General features: G+C 41.2%; 1 protein-coding gene across 5 annotated transcripts in view; it reads right to left on the reverse strand.

Annotated features, from left to right (window-relative positions):
* NIPBL (NIPBL cohesin loading factor) overlaps window positions 1–7,567 on the reverse strand; it is a 197,438-nt gene extending 189,871 nt beyond the window's left edge. For 2 of the 5 annotated variants that reach the window (XM_072824877.1, XM_072824876.1), the window contains exon 1: window positions 7,133–7,544. The gene's annotated coding sequence lies outside the window, so the exon portion shown is untranslated. Of the gene's footprint in view, window positions 1–1,329; window positions 1,347–7,132 lie in introns of those variants that run through there. The other 3 variants (XM_072824875.1, XM_072824873.1, XM_072824874.1) reach the window with 3 other exon arrangements.
* Window positions 7,568–8,830: the final 1,263 nt, after the last annotated feature.

Consider the following 8,830-nt stretch of genomic DNA (forward strand, 5'->3'; position numbering starts at 1 on the left):
GTCATGTATGTCTTTCAAGATAACCTGAAGGTAGGTTACGGCATACTAGGTTCTTAATTCTTTTCTTAAAGGAGAAAGAATGATAACAGTAGCTTTTAGGGCATTACATTTTAACTTTCAACTTTAGAATTTTCTGAGACAGAGGCAGAAACTGAGGGAAAAAATCATGTGTATCAATTTTTTAAGAATGGTATTTAAAAAGATGAGGGGGAGTTATACCCAATTTACACTCATATAAAATTTCAACTTGGTCATTACCAAGAAAAAACTAAATTACATGGAGCCTAATTCATATGATCAATTTCTTTAGATGGAAATTGGCAAGCCACAATCCTATCAAATAAAGACAACTAAAACCCTGTTTAAAATTCCTGAAAAGGTTGCCAAGTAGAAATGTTCAGAAAAGTCAGTGATGTATCTTCCTTATTAAAATTAATTTCAAGGACATTTTTGTTTCACAAATTAAAAAGTCAAATATAAAATCTTAAAGATTAGTATTTTTACAGTAAACTATATTTTAAATTTAAATAATGCATTAGTTTCAAACACTGTAAGTTTTTAGGATACCTACAATCAATAACTTGTTTTAATAGCAGTACTGTTTTTTAACAAGTATACATTTCATCAGCACATCAGCATAAGACCAAAGGACTGAGAAGTACAAATGATCCAAATAACTGCAACAAAAAGGAATTGAGTATTTCAAAATTATGTCATAGCTTCCAAATTTCTTGGGAGAGGTAAAAGTGTAAAAAACTATTTTAGTAAATTAATTAATGTTAATTCCATGTTTCTGCATACTGAAAATGTTTTTCCTTTCTGCCAAAAGGCAAATATATACAAAAGAACACTTAGAAGTTTGGTGTGTTCACAATAACTGATGTTACACACATGTAAGATGGCAAAACAATTTACCTACATAAACTATGTTGGAAGTTTAATGCGATCTTTGGAATATTTTTTAACACCTGACATTTTTATAAGAAATAAGTGAATCACAAAATTATAAAGTGCCCTTTCCATATTTTGCCAATTTCCATAAATACAGCATGCATATCGTACTTAAATGCATATTTGTGGATATATTCTGTGTAATAGATGAGGTGTAAACTAACAAGGTATTTTACAGAAAAGACTATTCAAATAATCAATCATCTATAAGTAACTAACCAAAACATTTTAGAATTCCTCTTCATAAGACATAAAAAGTTTCACTGCTTTATAGCCAAGCCTACCCTTTTCATCAAAGAATGTATTATAAATCTTGAAGAGGCAGGGTGATAGAATGGAAGATGTTTTAGAATTAGCCATATCGGGTTGGAATCCTACCTCTAACACTTGCTAGATCTGCCACCCTGGACAAGGTTCTTTAATACGATGAGCCTCAATTTCCTGGTCTGTAAAACAAGAACACATCACTAACCTCACTGGGTAGCTAAGAGGTTCAAAACATGATATACAGTGTAGTGGTTAAGGTTATAGGTAAGGCATCAATTTTGGAGTCTTTCCTCTACTTTCTTCCATTTGTTGGCTACGGGACCCTAGGCTAGTCATTCAAACATTCTATACCTTAGTTTTCTCAAGTATCTTAGAATAATACACACAACCAGAGTCATTTTATATGCAGATTCATGGTAGATGGAAATGACTCAATAATATTACATATTACAAATATAAACCACTCAATACAGTGTCTGACACAAAAAAGATCTTTTAAATCTCAGTCCTCCTAAACTAAGTTCTAAGTTGTTTTATTATTGTCTCTACAACTCAAATTCACCCGTGAAGATAAAGATTTGCCATCAAGGACAAAAAAGAAAAAAAAAAAAAAAAAAAAGACCATCTCAAAAACTCTAAAAGTATTCACTAAAGGAATCTCCCTCCATAAGATTACATGGCAAAGCTCTAGAATAAGCACATAACTTCCCAAGTTGGTGACTTTGAAAGTACTAACAGTCTTTGGCTATATAAACACTAGAATTTTAAAAAATTACCAGTCATACTAATTTATAGATTCATCTACTATATTACAATTGGTCACATACATATGTATGAATGAAATCACTCTCTAAAGCTGAATTTTCCCTTTCTAGAAATAGATGCTTTGACAATTTCAACTCAATAAACAAAAGTAAAAATTACAGACTGCTTAACATACACTAAAATATAAGATAGCAAAGATTTGCTGATTTCAAAAACAATATATATATGATATACAGTGTGAATTCTATTTTAGTTCTTTGCCTAAAGTACAAAAGTTCCTTGACTACACGACTTTTAAGTATTATTGAGTTAACTGAGCAACCAAACAATATGATGATTTTATTAAAACTAGAAATGTGCAATCCTAAATCCTTAAGAAAAAATATAAACCAGACTGATCATTTACTAATTATAAGACGATGGGCAATTTTTTAACTCTTCCAGTTTCTGTTTCTTCATTTTTAAATTGTGGATAACTGTTTCTATTTCCTGAGCTTCTTATGTTAAGTGAGATAGTATTATGGTGACATACTTAACACAATTCCTGGCACATGTTAAGTCCTTATAATCTTACCTAGCTGGCAATGCTATATTAAGAAATAATGTCTTTTAACAGTATCACTTTGGAATTAGAAAGAAATATGCCTTAAAACAATGCATTCTGACAAAACTCAATTCATCAAAACTGACCCTAGATTTACACTGAACAAAATAATAAGACAAATATCTAAAATCATTTTTATTACTTGGGAAAAAATTTCTGAGCAAACAAAATACTTTTTAAAATGATAATGATGACCTTAAATAAAGAGTCATGGTATTTTTAAAATTGCCTTTAAATCATCTAGAAACACTAAAATTCCACTTTATAAAAACACTTTCAGGAGTCACTATATATTTACTACAAATATAGTTAACTGACTTACATTCTTTAAGAGGAACATAATGTAAATAAATTCAGTCATTCAAACACCAAACATACACACAAGGTCAGGATTTCTAATGCGAAAGTACTATTTTCATATCAGGAAAATACTATCAAGAGACAGGTATTATATCTCCCTAAAAGAAGAGGAAAAAGCACCTTGGACCCAGGTAATTGAAAAAAGTCATATAAGGTATCAGTGTTGGCATTGAGCAACAGCAATACCTAGCTTCAGGACCAGAGCTCACACTTTTCTTAAAACAATATAGTCTAATAAAACACTAGTAAAAACAAGAGAATCCCTTATTCTCACCGAAAACATGAATCTATACAAATTAATATGGCCTCTGAGTATCAAGTTTTTCATCAAAAAATGGAAATCATGCCAGTCACTTCTCTCACAGGGAAATGGGAATATTTAAAAATGAACTCAGGTCACCTTGAAAAAGAATCCTTTTAAAAATTCAAAGAATAATTATAAATGACAACTACTAAAAATAGAAACTTTGCTTAAAAAGTATATTTTGAAATGATTTTTAAAGGCGGCTATATAGTACCAGAAATTACCACCAAAGCCAACCTAATATGTTCAAGATATTAAAATAAATATCTTCAACTAAAGAGTTCATTACTAGGTTGTTTTTTTTTTTTTTTTTACAGTTCCCAGTCATTAATTTCCTATTCATTTTATAGCAAATAAATGTGATCGACAACACTGAAGTTACATTTTTCCAAAAGGAATTTTTATTTACCTCAGTCTTCCCAATCACTTCATATAAACCTAAAATCATATTTTAAAATTCCAGAATTACTCACAAACTATCCGTTTCCTAATAAGCTGCGAGGTGGAGAAAGTTAAATGGAATTATATAAACCTCAAATTCTTTAGTTTTTATTTATTCTTGTATTATTAAATTTTACATTAATATAAAGAATGCCAAAATATAAAATAGGTGATTTCAGATGTTTCTATGGCAATTTGATGATGGATTAGTACCAAAAAAATTGAATATCAAATCAGTATAGGAAGTCTTAGAAAATACATGTTTGAGGTGGGGGTAGTCAGGCTTCCAAATAAAGATTTCATATTTGAATTGGTATAGCTTTGCTCACAGTCAAATTTCTGAAATTTAATAGTGATTGCTATGGAAAAAACCCAAACCTGGTTTACTACCATACTAAAAACTTTCACTTTTCATCCCCAAAGATAATCTGAAGTAGACAATCTTTCTTTCTTCAAATGTAACTTTTTTCTTCTTAAAGGGGGCAGTATTATAATGATCCCTAGCACAGGTTCAAAATGCTTTCCAGTAACTTCATAAACAAATTGTCAAACGGTTTCAAGAAACAGCATTCTATACACTCTTCTCCAAACACTAAAAATAACTAAGTATTTAATACTCAATTTTAATTTGATTTACTAGACTTTCACTACTTTAGAATTGCTTTCTCTTCAAGTAATTATTATAAGTTATTGGTAACAGCAAACTCAAGAAAAACAATAAACACACTGTTGAATAATGCTAGGAATTATTTCTCCAATAATATAACTAACATTAAAAGATGACTTGAACACTCATAGGGTCTTCTTTCACTAAATTAAAATAATAATAATAGTAGAAATGCAAAAATAGCCACTTGGTGACTATCCATACAACTAATACAGGGGAGGTAGAACAGAATATTCATAATCTCTAGGGAAATACAAAGTATTCCTTCCAACTAAGTTGTCAAAATTTTAAAGTTCAAGTTTAGGTTTTGTTTGAGCTTTACAATGTTTCCTCCTTTAAAAATAACCCATATAATTGGTTTGGACGAAAAAAAAAACCCACATATTTTCAGTTTACTTTATTTAAAATGTTTTATGCTATCTTAATGAAAGCTATCACATGACCTGTACTACTTACAGAACACTAAATATGTAGAATTAGGAAAATAAGATCTGGTAAGAACTAATTCACTTTAATTCCAAAGTCACAAGAAAAAAAAAATCATTCACATAAACAGATATCTAACACACTGATTCAAACATCTGTGTAAGAAAGCTCCCTTTAACTATAAAGCACTAAAAATAAGTTGTTTCTGTTGATGAAAACTAAGCAAGCAGAACTCCTCTTTTCCATTACCTTTAGTAGAAATATGTTCATCCTTTGACATACGTCTCCGTGTTTTTTTTTTAATAAAAGTTGTAAAAGCATCACAGGTTCATATAAGGGCCTTTCGAACATTTATATTGAAACCCTTACCCGGCCGCTCCCCCAAAGTCCCAAACCCTCAGCTTCAGATGTGAAGTGTTCCTCCCTTCTGTATTCCCTCCCCCCAGCAAGCCCCCATTAGCCTGCCCCCCACCCGGTGTAGGCCTGAGGCCCTGTAGCAAACAGTGTCTAACAGGAGCAGGCAGCACAAAGACAGGAATGGGAGATTAGTGGGAGGGAGGGAGGCCGGGATTGGGGCTCAGCAGGAGCTTCAGGCTTTTTAAAATTCAAACTGCTCCCTGACCAATACAAATCACGGACACGCTACTGACTACTACACGGATTTATAGCATTAAAAACATGCCTAGTACGTGACAGCTATATTAACTTCACTCTTTTTAACATTTATCCATACGTTTGCCAGAAATGTGGAACAATTTATTTTAAGCAGAGGGCTAAACTCAAAAATAACCTTCAGAAAAGTTACTTATTCTACAATGACAATAATAATTTAATGAGACACCAAAAATCCGAACCAATGTAACACCCGTTAGTAAAACAAGGGACTTTGTTGATCAGTGTTGCTTCATTCTAACCAGTGAAAGTTTTCCCTCAGTTATTGTGAGACAAAGTATCCAAAGAGTCTAATGCCAGGTACATTTCTTTTTTTCTATGCAATTTGTATGGCTGAGGACTTTTAAATTGATCGTTTTCCCCTTATACTAACCTACCTTACCAACGCCTCAATAAACAAGCTGTGAACACTTAACTTACTCGTGAACTGGAATTTGTTAAGGCAGAACTGATATTTTTCTCTAGCATTTACAGATACATTTGACCTATTAAAATGACACCTCTCTCATTACACAGTCAAACATCATGGGCACAAACAGCCAATGACAATCCTGGGACCTCACGAAGATCTGCCCTGACATGAAAGGATGGCACCTTCTACATTTTTTTTTTTTTTTTTTTTTTAGCCTCTCTGGGATTTGAAGCCTAACTTTAATTTCTGCGCTTTTAAAGAAAATTGGTTTTTACCTGTACCTCGGTACAATTCTCAGAACATTCAGGGTTCTTTCCATGCATCTCCACGCTGAGATCAGGAAGTACCTGAGTATTTTACGTATAGTCGTTTAAAATCGTCCTTATATAACGCACACAAATCTAAAGTGCCAGGGTAAACCTGTCAAGTACTTTACACTTGCCTTTGAATAAAAAAGTCCATGTGCGACCCACACTGTCAAACAACAACATAAAAGCTCTTGGTGGTGGTGGTGGTGGTGGTGGTGTGTGTGGGGGGGGGGGGGGCATATGCAGTGTCTACCACCCTGTGGCTTTCTACATTCAATATTCATGGGGGCGATTTAATTCTTAAAAAAAAAAAAAAGAAAGAAAGAAAGAAAAAGAAAACGAGTCTTTATTAACTTTCTAACGCCCAAACAAGTTTCACACAGGGCAAGAATTACCACTGGATCCGCGTCTGAGTATTTACATTTGTCTCACTAACTGAAACTACTTCCTCCCTTCATGGGGTCACAGGGGGAAGAAGGGGGGTTGTTTGTTTCACTGGGACGTTCCCCACTCCCGGACCAGGAAAGTTGTAAATATGGGGACGATCTGGGCACATTTGCCGTGAGTTGTATTGTTTCCGCCTCCTCACTAGCTACGGCTCTTCTCCCGGGCGAGGCCTGTCACCGACCAGCAGCAGCTCCGCTCAGCCCGGAGCTCTCCTAATCCCCGAGCTCAAGTAGATTCCGCTGGCCCGCGGCCTGCGCTCTCCGCCGGGCCTACGCCTCCCCGGCCGCCCGGCAGGAGCCCGGTCCCCGCCACCGGAGCCGGCCGGGAGAGAGTACAAAACCACCGCCACCCAGGGCGGCTGCCACCAGAGAGGAGCGAACTCTAGACTCGCCCGCGGAGGAGACCTGGGGCCGCTAAGGAAACGGCGGGGAGGGGAGCGAGGAGGAGAGACGCTGAGGACCTGGCGCCGCCGCCGCCGCCGCCGCCGAAATAAAGAGCAGGAATTTACCTGGGCGAATCGGCGTCTGAATCCAAGGGGAGGCCGAGGCCGCTGTGGCGAGAGACTATAATCCGGGCCGGGAGGGGGGGTGGCTACGGCTCCTCTTCCGTCTCCTCAGTGCGGGGAACATGTAGAGCCGGGGGGAGACCAGCCGAGAAGACAAATCGCTGCTTCTTCTTCCTCCTCCTCCTCCTTCTCCCACATAGAAACACTCACAAACACCCGACCGGGGGCCCGAGCTACCGGGGGGGCATCGCCGCCGGCCCGGGAACCAATCCTCCTGTCGGCGGGGGCGTCCCTCCCTGCGGCTTGGTGGTGTCGGGTGAGTCGGTACCGACGGAGGGAGGGGGGGGAGGGCGGGGGGGGAAGGAGCCCTGTGTGTGTCTCTCTCTCGTTCCGTCTCTCCCTCTCAGAACAAAATGCCGACCGGAAGTGCAGCTGCAGGAATGACTCCCTCCGCCGGCGCCAAACACTAACAACCACCCCCTCTTCCCCACTCCACTTCCGCCACCGCCGCTGCCGCCGCCGCCGCCGCCGCCGCCGCCGCCGCTGCCGCCACTTGGGCTCGCGTCCGCGGCCGCGCCGCACCGCCCCGCGCCCGGGGCTCTCCTGGGCGCCCGTCTCCGCCTCAGGGCGACTGCGGAGATGCTGCCGCGTAGCGTGGAGCCTGCGGGGCGGCGCGTTCGCCGAGGCGCGCGGGCGGGCGGGCGGGCGGGCCGGCTCTCCCCGGTCTTTATTTTCCCGGAGGCCGACCGGAGCGGGGCCCGAGTGCTGAGGAGGAGGAGGAAGAGGAGGAGGTGCGCGTGCGGGGCGCTCAGGCCCGAGCCGCCTCGCAGGCCAAGCTCGCTGCCCCGGCTGGTGGCCATTCGCTTAGGGAGCCGAGCTCGGGGCGGCCGGGGAGAGGACGCCCGCGATTCGACGGCGACGGTGCTTCCCCCCCCCCCTTTTTTTTTTTTTTTTTTTGCTTTTTGCTTTTTCTTTTTAATGGTGTCTCTGCAGTCTGGTGGATGGATGTATCGTAACCCCCTCCCCCCTCCCCCACACCTCGCCTCGGGAGAGGCCGGACTCTACGCCCGTCTCTGCATTATTTCTGCGGAGCGAGAACGCAAACGCTCGGAGGTGAAGCAGCGTCCCAGCTGGATGGAATTGGAGTCGTGTCTGTGATGCTCCGGTTTCTGGAGATATGCGGTCCTTCTCTGGTCGGTGGGGGGAGGGGGGGGGTTGTTTGTGGTGGTGGTGGTGGTGGTTGTTGGCGGTGCTCTGGTGCTCCCTTAACTGTGGGGATGAAGGCCTGTAGGCGACGCTGTGCGAACGGGCAGCTGGCGGGCGGCGGGCCCGGAGCGCGCGGGTCGGCGCCCCCTCTAGGTGTGGGTGGAGCCGGCGCGCGCGGAGAGCCGCCCGCCCGCCCTCCCGCCCGGACCCGGGCCCGGGCCACCGGCAGACGGCGGGCGACGGGAGCGGGGAAGGGGGGGCGGGGGAGCCTGGGGCCCGCCGGTCTCCAGCGTCGGTCTCCTCTCCGCGGTGCTGCACGAGGCTGGAGCACGGATGCGACGGACCGTGCGGACGGTGCCGGGCTGCCTGTGGTCTCCTGCTGTAACGAACTTGATCTTTCCGAAGTTCGTAAAATTAAAGTTGGGGGGGGGGGGGCTTTTGTTCAGGTAAAAAGTGCAGTAGGTAAGCGAATTTTACTCCAGCGGGACGAATTTG

Source organism: Canis lupus, chromosome 4, assembly GCF_048164855.1.
Source record: "Canis lupus baileyi chromosome 4, mCanLup2.hap1, whole genome shotgun sequence".
Lineage (NCBI taxonomy): Eukaryota > Metazoa > Chordata > Mammalia > Carnivora > Canidae > Canis > Canis lupus.